Here is a 14,960-nt window from a genome sequence, read left to right on the forward strand (position 1 = left end):
TGTTTTGACTGCTTAAAATCCATGAAATAAATAATATGTAATTATTCTGTGTTGTTGTTACGACGACTTTCAATTATTTCTGAACGAAATATATTTGATTTATATTATATAATGACAAATTTCCTGTCGGGAGTGGAAATTTTATGAGACGACAGTACACTTTGACTTTCAGAGCTTTACTCTCAACACAGCGGTATGCACGAATTCGGCAATTTAATATAACTAAACATGTTTCTCAAGCAGGTATACTAACTTTACATGTCTTTGGTGCTGACTTTATAATATAGAGGAAAAATTAAAGCTGTTCGTAACTGCCTCCCCACTGATATGTGCAGAAATTATGCCCTCACACTGATTTATGTGCCGACTACATTCAAGTATCTATGATCTGCCGCTCCCTTCTCCCCGCAAAAAATCAAGCCCCTCATTGAAATCTCCCAATCACTGACTCCTTTTAATTTCACCAAAGATCCATCACTCTAAGCAATCATTTACCTATTTTCGTTACGCGCTGTCAGTGATTTTCCCCCTAAATGCACCTGGCACTTGTTCCCTATCCTCACAAAAAATTGACCTTTTTATCCACACACTGGTTATATATTTACTTTATCGGCCCGCTGAAAAACTGCTCACGAACACCGTTATGCACGAACAGGTTTCTTGCCTGCACCTGTCGGCACTTCATTGAGTATATTGTGAGGAGATATTGCAAGCCACATAGTGACAAGGTTCGCCTCTGATACCCCTGATGACCTCGCGTTAACCTCAATCGCCGGTTCGAGGCCAAATGTACACCGGCGCATTTTCCTGAGGAGTTTATCTAACCTATCTTTGCTTACCTTATCGAGGTCCGAGTGTTGCCAGGGCAAGTAAACGGCCCAAGCATGTCAGGTATTTGATGAACATGTGACGAAGCTTTTGTACAAAATGGTACTGAAGTTTAATGTTTTAATAGAGTTTGGGGAGAGAGAGTTTGAGGGGTTTTGAGAGGGTCTGAGAGAGACAAACGGACAGACTGATAGACAGATAGACAGACAGACAGACACAGAGAGGCAGTGAGACATACAGATATACATTGGACTTTCTGCATAGTCATCAATAAAGTAAATTGTTCCGAACTCCGTGAGCAGGATTGCGTACAGTGTCATTTCCTACAGGTTACAACAGTTACTATATCTGTTTTCTCACATACGGACATATGTTGATTACTATAGGAGAGATTTCATTGCTTTGCCCTTTATCAATGTAGGATGCTGTGCGACCATTGACCTTTAGGGAGGATTAATGAAATATTCATATAAAGTAAACCCCTTTTAACTTTGTGTTTAACCGGTACAAAGTTCGTTGCTCAATATTAAACGTTGATTACAACTTTAGGACGAAGTTCATGTATCGTTTCATCATATCGGAGTCGATAAAGACAAAATGTGATCAGCTGAATTTCATGCCTTAGCGTTCGGTACCTCATCATTTATTGAATATATCAGTAGCCAACACTGCTCGGCTCAATTCTCAACCTTAATAATACCCAAATATTTTCACAATTGGCTGTAATGAGGAGGGGAGCCCGCCCTCAACAAATTCGACTTACACGCTGGTGTAAATCGCGGAGATGGTTAATATTTGACGCGCAAGTACTTTAAATTTTCCCCCTTTTGAAACTTGGTTAACCTATTTAAAATGTAATCTTTATCATTTACTACGTGTCACTCTTCAGCGTCGTGACTAATTGCATTAAGGTACCGAAAGTTGCAGATTACAAGAGGTTCAACGCCGTCAGATAGCTTACGATAGAGACACAAAAATTTATGAACTTGCGCCAACTTATTTCTGTTTGTTCGTCTTAATATTGTTAGGGATTGAAGTGGTTCAAGACACGTCTACCAAAGCATCAATGCCACGCCTACCGACATATTCAGCTTAGTTATTTAGTCATTAATTCTTTGGCTGAATCGCTGCTCGAGAAGTTCGGCGTGACTGATTTGAGGCGGCGTCTCGTCTTAGATTTGGTGCAGAGTATTTCCGTGAGTACATCAATGCAGTTGTTCTTCTCTTTTATTCACAATAGTCATTTTGTATGGCTGAAAAGCGGGTGTTGTCATAAGGAAACTACCGTTGGCAACATGATCAGGAGCAACTATGACATTTGTTAAACGGAACATTCGGGTTTTATATCAATGTATTATATTTCCTTCACAGAATGATTTTTCTCCACCGCCAATGAGTATTTACCTTGTTCATGTTGCTATTCTATGCAGTGTCTTTGAGGTGTCCAATATCTTGCAGCGGATTTAATTGCTCATTTCTGACCATTGATGTACCCCCACGAACAGCGGTGATATTGAAGAGCAGAATCGACTCAAAGCTTGCAGCAACTGTCTAGGTGTAGTGCTATCATAAAATCAGCAGCATGGGTGAGTATTTGTTTGTGTATTAATGATAATGTAAATACCTATGGGGCAACTTACATGACGTTTTGAATAAAGAACAACTACAAACCGTGCCTGGGAAACACATACTTTGACTCTCAACCCGTTGTCATTCCATTTGGTCTTATCTTGTCACGGGGTATCAGGAGTGAGTCGAGTTTGCATCGGCTTTCTTTTATGAAAAATACACACAGGGACCAGGTGATTGCGAAAATTTTGAATTTCGATTATCACAAAAAATAATGTTATTTGATTCAATAGTATCAAGATTTGTACAGTGACAAGTAACATTCATCCTTGACCTGCAAAACATGGGCTTTTAATTACTGTTAAGGGTTTTAAGAATTCGTCTCTTATTAATCTTTAGGGCCCTAATTTGGATTTTCCGGACCGAAGTTATACGATGGAAGGGCCCGAGCGGTGTGAGGGTCTGTACACCGTACGACCGAGGTCGTACTGCATGAGTTCTGTTTTCATCACAATGTACAAATTAATGTGTCCTGCATAAATCCCCCGTAAGCATTGGCATGCTGTCAAACATCGATTTAGTAATCAGGGTCTTGTATAAAATGTTCAATGTTTACACTTTCATGTATTTTAAGGACCAAAGTGACACTGCTTCAATGCAGGAGTATGATTTCTCACATATTCCTGACCGCTGGGAGGGTTGGATCGCCAGTGTGGGAAATATCGATCCCACACTCTCAGAAACTGTCCTACACTCTGCAGTATATATAACACGAGCTCTGATTTGATGATAGAAAGCCTTTTGTTCAACGAGCGCAATATTATCCAATGGCACGATGAGTAGCACATGGCCCGGAATTATAAAGTAAACAGGTCAGAGTAGACGACAGCGTTGTAAAGATATTAAATCATGGAGTACGTTATTGATGACAGACTCACAAAACAAAAGGCCCAATTTTCCATATAACTGGTAAACAAGGGCCACTTTGAACATGTAACGCTTTTCTTCTGTTGGACATCTCGTCTGTAGCAGAAGTTGCAGTACCAGCAGTGAAACTCGCCACGGAGTTCTCGTTAGTGATACGGAATACTAGATGGCAATGGAGTAGAATTGTCGCCGATGCAGTTAAACATTCAATATATTCAGTGTGAATTTAACGCATTTTATGGTCATGTGAAAAACAAATCTCACACACACAGGACTTGGGATTAGATTTCTCATACGAGTTTGGGATACTTTGTCTCACACGAGCCGAAATCTGATCCGAGGTACGGGGGGGGGGTGTGAGATTATATTAATTCCTACCTGTTTGGCTATTATCTCTCTCTGACAAGTTCAATCAATCGGTTATTACTTTTTTCAATATAAGAATTACATTTGCCACGAATTCAGAGAAAAACTCAGACAATTTGTTGACACATGGCTTTACTTGCAATTATCACAAATCCTTTGCAGACGAAGAGCCAAAATGTGTTCCACTGTGTTACCCAGACAATTACGAGTGGGACAAATCTAAGGGTAAGCTTGTTCAAGTGACGGATACTCGAGGGCAGCTAGTTGTGTGTAAGGACGCCCTTGATATAATACGCTCCATCAAGGGTCCGATCTGTCCTGTTGCTGTCACTGGTCCTGCCAGATCTGGAAAATCATACATAGCAAGTCAGCTTATCGAACCAAGGCAACAAGATTGTGTCTTCAAAACATCAAATAAACAAAAACCAGAGACAATGGGTAAGTACATGCTTAAGAAGAGTATGTATGTATGTATGTATGTATGTATGTATGTATGTATGTATGTATGTATGTATGTATGTATGTATGTATGTATGTATGTATCTATGTATGTATGTATGTATGTATGTATGATTCTTAGCTTGACTCTCATTTATATAAATGAGACGTACAATTCTATTTTATTTGCGGTAAAAATGTGATAATTAATATTGGTTTTGGTGGCGACATTTTTAAACCGCCCCACAGCATTTGTTTAATAGCGGAGATTTGTCAGAATGGAAAGCGTGTATCTTTTCTGATATACAAAGATTACATCGCTTGCTTATGTTCGAGCAACTCGATGCTTTGTCAATAATTGACCGTGAAATGTCACACACACAAATATAAATTATATATATATATATATATATATATATATATATTATATATATATATATATATATATATATATATATATATAATATATATATATATATATATATATATATACACGATTATGATACCTGAAAGGGATATGGATGAGTACAAACATGTTCAAACGGACGCTGTCGAACGGAACAGAAGTGACTGTCATTATCCTGGACACAGAGGGACACGATGCATACAACGCACATGAAGATGACGATATGCTCATATTTGCTTTGATGGCCTTAGTGTCGTCTCTGTTGGTCTACAACAGCTACAGAACTGTTCGTGCAGATGACCTGAACAAACTAAGGTAAGGTACGAGAGAGAGAGAGAAAGAGACAGAGAGAGACAGAGAAAGGGAAAGAGAGATTACAATTGATTTCGAGGTAATGTGTATTTTAAATATGTAGTGCAAGTCCTCTGCTTTTTATAAAATGTCATTTATAACATAATCTGTGCGAAATTGACATTTTCTCTCCGTTTCCATTGTTTTAGTTGGGTAAATAGACTCATTAAAGTGTTTAGTCGAAGCGGGAGTAATACAAAGAAGACAACCCAACTGGAAAATGAATTTATCAAGTTCTTCCCAAATTTTATGTGGCTTCTACGTGACGTTAGCATGGCATTCGAGATTTCCCGAGACGGTGAAGACAAAACAGTTGATTTTAGAGATTACCTATTGGAAGAAGTAAGTGGTGTATAACTAATGTATAATTAATACCGTATTAGAATAAATACTACTACTACTACTACTTCTACTACTACTACTTACTTTTATAATAATAATAATAATAATAATAATAATAATAATAATAATAATAATAATAATAATAATAATAATTATTATTATTATTATTATTATTATTATTATTATTATTATTATTATTGTTGTTGTAATTATTATTGTTATTATTATTATTACTAGTCTTCATTTATTACTTTCGATAACTCAATAGTTTTTTTTTTTTAACATCTTTCATGGATGTCAAGACACATAAAAAACAACATTTCCACATACAAAAAACTACTAAACAAAAGACATATAACAAGAAAAAATGCAATCAAACGTTTTCAAAAATACCAAGGATAATTATTATTATTATTATTATTATTATTATTATTATTATTGTTGTTGTTGTTGTTGTTGTTTTTGTGTTATTATTGTTATTATTATTATTTACTAGTCTTCATTTATTACTTTCGATAAATCAATAAATTTTTTTTAAACATCTTTTCATGGATGTCAAGACACATAAAAAACAACATTTCCACATACAAAAAACTACTGAACAAGAGACATATAACAAGAAAAAATGCAATCAAACGTTTTCAAAAATACCAAGGATAAAGACAAAGACAAAAACTTTAAAAAGCAAACTAGAATGGCAAAAATCAGTCTTCTAGAAACTGAGTAAAAAAAGAATTTTGACAGTTTTTTTTTTAAGTTTCTACACTATCTACTTCTCTTAAATGAAGAGGTAGACTGTTAACATCTTTAGCACCTCTGACATGGCATGACGTTTAAAAAATTTCAGTTCTCGCTCTAGCAATCTGTAAAAAATACTGACCAACAGATCGTAAGTTTCCCGAGCGTCGATACTCAATAGAAAGTAAATACTATACTTTGGTGCGATCTTTTGATTACTTCAATAATGTGTTCCCCCACATTTCATTACCATTAAACCCTGGAAAATCTAAGTGTATGAAATGGCAGGACAGGCACTTCACAAACAGAAATCAAAGAATATGTAGCAGGATAAGTAACCAAAGGGTAGAAAATAAGACTGAATATGTCTGCACCTAAATACAGGTATTGAAACTAGAGAAGGAAGACGATACGACCACAGCCAAGGTCAAGGAACTCAACGCTACTCGAAGAGCCTTGCTAAAGTCATTTCCAGTGTTTGATGCAATGAAACTTTCCATGCCATCGACAGAAGAGTCAGTGTTAGAAGAAATGGGCAAAGGAAAAAATAGAGGGAGCTTAAACAAAGCTTTCTTGACAGGCATCGACGTTTTCATAACCCGGTGTCGGACACTAATGAAACCAAAGAAGGCCTGGCCATATGCTGGCAACATCAATGGATATCGTAAGAATATTGTATCGTTTCTTATAATATGGGCAACAGGTGACGCTTTCGGGTCATCAGTGATTTTGCAATATCCTAGCGTTGGAAGTGCGCATGCCCCAATGACAGAAAGTAATATCGCGTTTTAAATACCAGACAAAATAAGCCTGTCCTTAACGTAGATAAATTTAGATCACGTGACGTTTCATTATTATTTCTCCCGACACTTGTGTGTGTTTTCCGTGATAAGCTTACGTATACACCTTAACAAATTCACTCTCTCCTTCCACGCATCGCTGTCATTACATAGCCGGGTATTAACTGACCTCATATTCCGTGTACTCAAACAGTGTCCATTTAATTGTTGAATAGAGAACTATGCTTAGGAAATGCTTATCATCCAATTTTGTATTTTTGTCATAAGCAATTTCTTAGTGGGAGTAATTAGCTTCTTCGAGTGTGGCATAGGTAGTTCGTCGTTTTCCTGTTGAGGTGCAACGTGCATCGGAATTGAAAACCTTAAAGGCCAGCGTTGGCACCAGATTATCTCATCAGAAAATATACCCACAAAATTACGATTTCAATGAAAAACAAACGGCTATGACAAAGACTAGAACAAAGGCGATACAGGGATCCCCAAAATGGCCTTTACATCATTGCTCAAGCTTTCCTAAATGAAACTTTCAACTGTTCTTTACGAAATCAAAATTCAAAAGCAGAGGTCACCGCGCTGAGTTAGCCAACAATTAGCCAACATTTCCCGACATTCGAAATTCAAAATGGCTGCCATCTCTGTTTTAAGTCTTTGAGGAAAAATAATAATTTCGATTTTCGAAAACCTAAGATGGTTGAAGTTTTTCTTAGACCGACAGATTTAAGATGAATCCCAACAAGAACAAAACAACATTTAAAAACAAACAATCAAAACCGAGAGCCCAAACATCTGCACAAGACTAATTCTCACTCATCGTTTCTGTTATTGTCTTCATTAGAGTTTACCAAAATGATTCAGCAGTACGTGTCCATGTTTTCGAAGAGTAAATCTATCGATGTAGTTTCTGTTGTCCCAAGTGTAATAGAGGATCAGCTACGACAAGTGGTAGAACTGGTGTTTACTGACTACCGCAATGGCATGGATAAATATGCAAAAACGGTTCTTCCCTGTCATAAAAGCGAAATCATCAACAAGCACAGTGATTTTTTGTATCAGGCAATGAGAAAATTCAAAGAAAATGCAAAATGCATAAGTGATGCAGTTAGTCTAAACAAGCACAGAGATGAATTACAGGTGGGATGTCAAATAACACTGTATAGTTGTTGTTGTCGTCGTTGTTTTTGTTTTTGTTGTAGTTATGTTGATGATTAAGATAGCGATGATGATTATGATATTGTTGTTATTGTCTCGGCTGTTGTTTTTTGTTTTGGTTCCTGACATGTAATGACAATCACAGTAGAACGTAAACTTCAAAACATGATAGTTTTACCTTACCTCAAAAATGTTGCTTTATTTTCGTTCCTTTGTGTCCCGTCCAAATCATTCCCAGGAAGAGCTTGCACGATACAGTGACGGTGTTATCGTCGGTGGTTATTTACGCATCATACTGGACCAAAATGAAAAAATGTCCGAGGAATTTTGCAAACAGCTCATGATGAATTGCTCCTAGAGATTTCAAGCCAGGGAAGACATTACTTGGTTGGAATGAAGACATTTTGAATAAACAATACAAGCAGAGGGCACGTGGTCCGAAAATGTGGCATGTTTATAAAACTTTGCTGGCTGATGTGAGTCATTTTTAATCTGTATTATTTCTTGAATTGTATCCATCAACGGTTGCACTAAACTAACAGAATGATTCCACTAAGGATAACTTGTTTTACGTTTTGAAATTTCAAATTCCGAATTCTACGAAAAATATTCAACTCTATCGCTAAACCAGTACAGTATGAATTCGTTCAGTGTCTTTACTATCATAAAACATATATTAAATTAAATATACGAGAGAGTCTGATTAAGTGGTCATCGAGTTGTCTGAATATCAGAACTTAAAGTGACAAGGACTTTATGAAAATAAATACTTGACATTCTCCGTGCAGTAATTTCATATAGTATGAAGGGTATAAGGTAATGTCTTTAAATTGAGTCTTTTGTGATATATATTGACATGTAATTTTCAAATCGCTGGTAAGAAAAACACGATTTTTTAATCATTGGTGAGACAAAAATGGGGATTATTTCCTCTTACGTGTCACATTTTGTTCCATTTCCTTTCCTGAATCGACGATTTAAATGTTTTGATAACCGAACCACTGTCTTGCAGAAAGTAAAACGCATGCCATCGAGAAGTAGGAAAGCATGTGTATCCTTTGAAGACAATGTTAATCCCGACAAGAGCGTCAATGTAGAAACTCCCGAAATAGAAATCATGGTAAGTAGCAATAGATTAATGGCACGTGACTAGATAAACGGATCGATAATATTGTACATATATGTTTCAGTTGTAAACGTCAGATGTTTGCGAGTTTTCATCACCGTGGTAACTCTTTTTCATACTCTGCTGTTGTTTTGACAGGAAAATAAGAAAACTAAAGAGCAGATACTTGAGATGAAGAAGGATGATGATAAAGCTATCGTAAGTTTTACACTACCGTTATTAGTACCGCAGTTTATTTTGCGGAAGACATATACACAAAACATATTGGTGGGGTTTCTTTGTATGACATACTTCGTAAATAGCAACACATTGGCTAATTTTGTAGCAACTACAGGTAAGGTGTCCAGAAAACCCTGTCAGAAATTCTCTTTTCCTGTCTATTTGCACTTTTTAATTATCATCACAGTAAAATGTTTACCGAAAACTGTAATTCATTCTTGAACAAATTAGCGAGCCTCGATGGCTGAAGATATTGATGACCAGCTGAAGCAATTAGAAAACGATTTCCAAGAGATAAATGACGCAACAAAGACCAAAATTGGAACACTCACACGAACCCATCAGGCTTTGGCAGAGGAATTGCAGCACAGTCTCGATAACATCAGAGAAGAGAAGACGGAAAAACAAGACGAATTAACAATTAAAAAAGGCGAAGTTCTGCGGCAAAGCTAAATTTCATTTTATAGTACTTAGAAACCGTTGATGACCGGCCACTCGTCATGTAAATAAAATTTGCACAAAGCATTCGTGTCGAGTCAAAGGAAGGCGTTTAAGATTGAATATTGTGCTTTTAAAATTATTATTTTCCTCATTAGAATCTACGACATATCATTGTGTTCAAAGTATCTAAACAGCATTTTGCTTTGCATTACGGAAAAGCTCCATTAATTAAGGAATACCCTACTTCCCTACTTAGTTATCAGATGATCAATTTCACAGACCTCCTTTTCCTACAATGGCACCAGCTGGATAAGATAAACATAACAATGGAACATTCACACCTTGAGGGATTAAAAGTCTTTTGTTTGTCACCCGAGTTGGTCAGGCAAGGACCCGGGTTTCAGGTACCATGCAAGTTAATGCAGTCTTTCCCTTATGTGTGATTCAAAAATATTGTAAAATTAAAAGTTAAAAACCACAGGACAAGAATGATAAAACAGTTTTTAAACTGTGTGAAGTACAAGTGATAATCTATCTGGAGTTTTATCGAAATATTTTATATATCGTAAGAGATCAATAGACCAACCAATGTGTTTTTGCTTTTCGTACATTGTTTGTACGTTTGTTACATTATGTCATCGACGGAGGCAAAGTGACGTGATTCATATGTATAAAGTTTGTAGAGCGTTTGTAGTGCATTGGAAAGTTTTCGCCATTATATGATGTTTCTTTGTTAATGTACTCCAGCTATGAAGAAAAATAATAAGCAAGCTTTTATTTCATGTAATATTGTTTCCATGGATATGCTATGCTATCAACTGGTGGCAAGGAAAAGAAATTGTATTGTTGTTTTTTCAAGTCGTCAATTCTAAATGTCAATTGTTTGATAAACGTTGGTGGGTATGATTGCAGCCAAACAGCAATATCATGATACTATTGGAAAAGCCGTGAAGTTTTAATCACAGTCTAGTTTAAGTGTTCAAAGATTGTGCTACGCAATATTTTATGTCACAGAGTATTCAATTCTCATTCTATATCGACTCTGCATGTTACATGATAATAAGGAGAACCAGCCTCACATTTCAATTAAAAAAAAGTCTTGAAACAGAAAAGACACACCTTTAATTCTATGTTTAATATACCATACACTTTCCCTAAGTTTGTGACTGCAAGCAAGATGAAAGACAAGCTAGTATGTTTAGGCAATCGGTGACATTTAATTATTTTGCGTTGTTGTTACGACGACATTCAATTATTTGTGTATTGTAAGGTAGTCGACAATTAAGATTTCAGTAATTGCAAATTAAACAAATTGTATTGATTTAATTTTATATAATAAGCAAATATCCGATCGGGAGTGAAATTTTACGTGAGGAGTGTACAGTTTACATTCAATTGTTTACTCTTCACACTGCGGGGGCTCTGTCAAGCTGTAGATCGAACTTGGCAATAGGTGTAGGAAGCTGTTAAAGTCAATAAAGTTTATAAAATTATCACAAAACACGTTTCTGAAACTGATTTTTATACATCGTTCTCTTTGACCTTATAATTTGGAAGGGAACATGGATCTGTTCGTACTACTACCCAGCTACTGGCAGAAAATTTATACTAACACAGAATCATAATGCCCACAACCCTCAAGTATTTATAGTCTGCCACAGCATTTCAAGCTCCCCTCTGACCTCTCCCCAAGACTGATACTGCTTACCCACCCTGAAGTTCTATCAGCCACAGCAATCCCCTCTCTCTACATATTTTCGGTACCCCCTGCCAGTCAATTTTTCCCAACCACTTTTAAACCTGATATTTCCTCCATGTCCACAGTTAAATATGGCGTCTTTCTCCGCTCACTGATTGCTTTTAACTTTACCCGCTCGCTGAAAAGAACTGCACACGAATACCGCTCTCGTCGGTGATTGTGAAGAACAAACTGACACGGTAAGGTTAACCTCTGATACCCTAGATGACGCCACGTTAACCTAAATTGTGTTAGGCATGTGTACGCTGGTAGTTTTTCATTAATATGTAATAAGCTACCCTAAACTTGCTGACCTCAGTCGGATCCAGTGCTATCCCTAGCATGCGTATGAAAATGCACAATCGCCGTGCTATGTGAACTGGATGTTGTCAGGTCAAGGGAGTCCATGTGACGGATCTGCTGTACAAAATAATTTTTAAATTAAATGAGTATATTCATCAACATTGAATTTCTTCATAGTCATCAAAGTCTTTCTTTCATTCACATCAACATTAACCAATACCGGACTGCCAATGACAGTTTCCGCAGGATAAGTCGAACTTTCATGTGAAAGAAACACCTGTTAACGACGTGCTTGAAAGGTTGAAATTATTCGTTGCGAATATTATTGGTTGATTTAAACTTTGGGATGAAGTCCATTTACCGTTTCGTCATATGGCAGTCCATAAAGATAAAAAATGGATCAGCTCAATTTTTGGTCGTAAGCGACAGTCGATATTTTAATAGGCAAGATTCAACAAGGTAGCCCTATGAATACTCGCTAAATTAATCATTTAATTTCTGAAATATACAATTTAAGTAAGTAAACATGGTATATAGTCGAGGCACATTGTCTCTAAATATCATTTGCAGTGTTTTAATACTTTCAAAATAAGCTTACATATGTACTAAAAGCGTCTTTTTCTATAGAACCAATACCATTTCTGGTGAACCAAATTGAGGTCAGTGATAGATATGGCCATTCACAAAAAATCGCCGTACATTGATATGCAAACTATTTCGTTGAATCTGCTAGTCATAACGTGATTCTTAATTTTAACGCGATTTGAATTTGCATGGGTTACTCCGTTCTAGCGGCACAACATTGCATGGCAACGAACGTAAGCATGAAATCGGTACACGTTACCATGATGAATTTCGTGTTTCTGCCAAGATTATGATGTCGTTTAAAATACAGATGTCAGGAACATGGAACATGCGCATGAAAAATAGGCAAACACAAAGTACAATCCTTTATCAAACAGAGACGTATGCGCATGTGCTTAAGACTTGTCTATGTGAGAAGGACGAATGCAATAGGGTTTGACATTTCGACTCTGCCACTCTACATGTACACTGCAAATGTATCTGAAATCTTATATCGACATCATATCGAAAAAATTGAATCGTTTTCTTCATGCTCTTTTATAATTAAAAACTGCCGAACGAGTATATGTCTTGGCATGTTCATTACAAGATTATATATCGTCTCTCAAATGCTGCATTCCGACCTCAAAATGATTAGAACGAGTCGTCGGTTGTTGAGTCATTACAAATGTGTAGTAGACCAGAACAGCTGTAACTATTAGCTACTCGTATTCTGTTTGATGAATGAAATCCGAAATCCGAATCTCTAGCACGTACGCGGGACTATTCCATTCAATGAAATCTTTATTCATATGCAAATATTTTCGACAAATTCCCTAGATTCAGCAGAATATTTGTGGTGGCACAAATTTATCTAAGTCAAACCAACTCAAGGTATTAGATCCCTCTCACTGTTGGAAATGCAGACCTGTTAATCGAGTTGCTATTCGGGGGATTGCATGCAAAACAGAGCAAAAGTACAACATACCATTTGTTGCCCAGTACTTGTTATTTTAGTATGATATTGCTCATCTACTGACTTGCTTTTCTCAGACAGACTGCTCCTAGCTAAGCCACATCGACCTGCAGGCCACGCCGATTTACTCAAACATGTGACGTCACTAGTGTGATAATACTGAATCTGACGACGGAGAGGTTCGCCAAGCAACGCCTTGGATTGGCTTTTTAGCTGCCTTGTCGGAGTAAGTAGAGGTGTTACTGTTCAAACCATCATCTAAAATCATGATTCAATTACTTGTTGCCACCCCATTGATACATAATATTGTATGGTCCTCGAATTATAGAGCTTTCGATTTGTTTGATTGCTGGGCATGCTCAGTACATGTAGGTATGAACCATTCCTGAGATACATGCCATGACTTGCATTTTGGTAATGTGTCAAGTCATTAATCTTCATTTCTTATCATTTTCTAGTATACCAAATCATTCACAGACTCTACCATAAACGAGTATGCAGAATGTCATGCTTATCAAAACCATAGAGAAAGGTAAATAGAGTGGCAACGGGTATTGTTTAAGGCGTGAAGCGGTTACGTAACCCATCCATGTTCGCCTTGCCTCAGGTTGCTCTCGCCTCTCTTTTCCGAAGAGTGCCGACGATGAATCCTTCGGTAATTTTCGGATTTTCGCCAATTGTTAAGCGAAAGTATGTTCGGCAAAGTTTGTGTTGTTTGTTGTCGTGTAGTGCTGAGCAGAAGTGACGTGCTGGCGAAAACGGGAGTGTTTTGAACTTCAGGTAAATGAGTTTTACCGTTTTAAAAATTCCTCTCATATTTTTATGAATATATAATGAGTGTGTTTGAACCAAATTTGAAAGTCTTTTATCGATACTGTCTGGTTTTACTCAATGGTTTACGGTCAGTCATACCGTCTTTTACACGTGCGTCAAGGAAGGACATGTTTATGAAACTGCTGGCGTGTTATGTTTTGATTGGCGTGAAGCAGTGTTTCTGGCCTGGGAGCTCACAAAGTAACTATGGTTGCTACGCGACTGGCAGTACGATGCCATCTCGTCGTATTTTTCGTATAATCTCGTGTAATTATCAACCACAAACAAAGCCTCCAAAACGTTTAACACCTTTGAAGCTCATTTTAATATGAAAAGCCAATAGTCTACCGATACGACCATGGAACAAAAGGCATGCAAGTGTTGCCACTCTGTTTATGTTTCTCTGTGTCAAAACCTAGTATTTTGACCTCTCTCATTGGGCAAATTTGCTCAGCGCCCGAACATTGCTTTAACATGTTGTCAAGCAATTCAAACAAGCTCATAGTTCTAATATTATAAGTCACCGGTTTACTTAGTTCAAAGAGGTCACCTGCGTCTCAAAGTACAGGTGTAATTGATGATTTTTTTAACCTTACCGACCCGAGGTGCCCCGGCTGGGCCTCACATTCGAGATCCCACCTGTGTCAAGAGTTTAAAAGCGAAATGGACTATTAAAGTGACAGCAAAAGTGCTTCGCAGCAATCGACAAAATCACAGATTTGAGTCAGTTATGAAATTCCTTATTTTGGGCATTGTTTGAGATTAGAATTTGCAGTTATGCTACAGCAGTATGTGACTGATTTCTCAGCAATCAGTTCAATTGATATGCGCTCGGTCGCAAACAAGAAGATTGAAGCCTTATTGTA

At 37.0% G+C, this 14,960-nt stretch overlaps 2 long non-coding RNA genes across 2 annotated transcripts; both read left to right on the forward strand.

The window, feature by feature from the left end:
- Positions 1-1,812: 1,812 nt before the first annotated feature.
- On the forward strand, positions 1,813-4,123 carry LOC139126080 (uncharacterized). Its single transcript, XR_011550457.1, has 3 exons — positions 1,813-2,024; positions 2,259-2,414; positions 3,853-4,123. It is a non-coding gene; the product is annotated as an uncharacterized lncRNA (long non-coding RNA).
- A 4,055-nt stretch (positions 4,124-8,178) lies between these two features.
- Positions 8,179-10,884, forward strand: LOC139125868 (uncharacterized). The gene is made up of 3 exons (XR_011550388.1): positions 8,179-8,390; positions 8,927-9,238; positions 9,491-10,884. It is a non-coding gene; the product is annotated as an uncharacterized lncRNA (long non-coding RNA).
- Positions 10,885-14,960: the final 4,076 nt, after the last annotated feature.

This window comes from Ptychodera flava (genome assembly GCF_041260155.1).
Source record: "Ptychodera flava strain L36383 chromosome 3 unlocalized genomic scaffold, AS_Pfla_20210202 Scaffold_26__1_contigs__length_13983176_pilon, whole genome shotgun sequence".
In the NCBI taxonomy this organism is placed as follows: domain Eukaryota; kingdom Metazoa; phylum Hemichordata; class Enteropneusta; family Ptychoderidae; genus Ptychodera; species Ptychodera flava.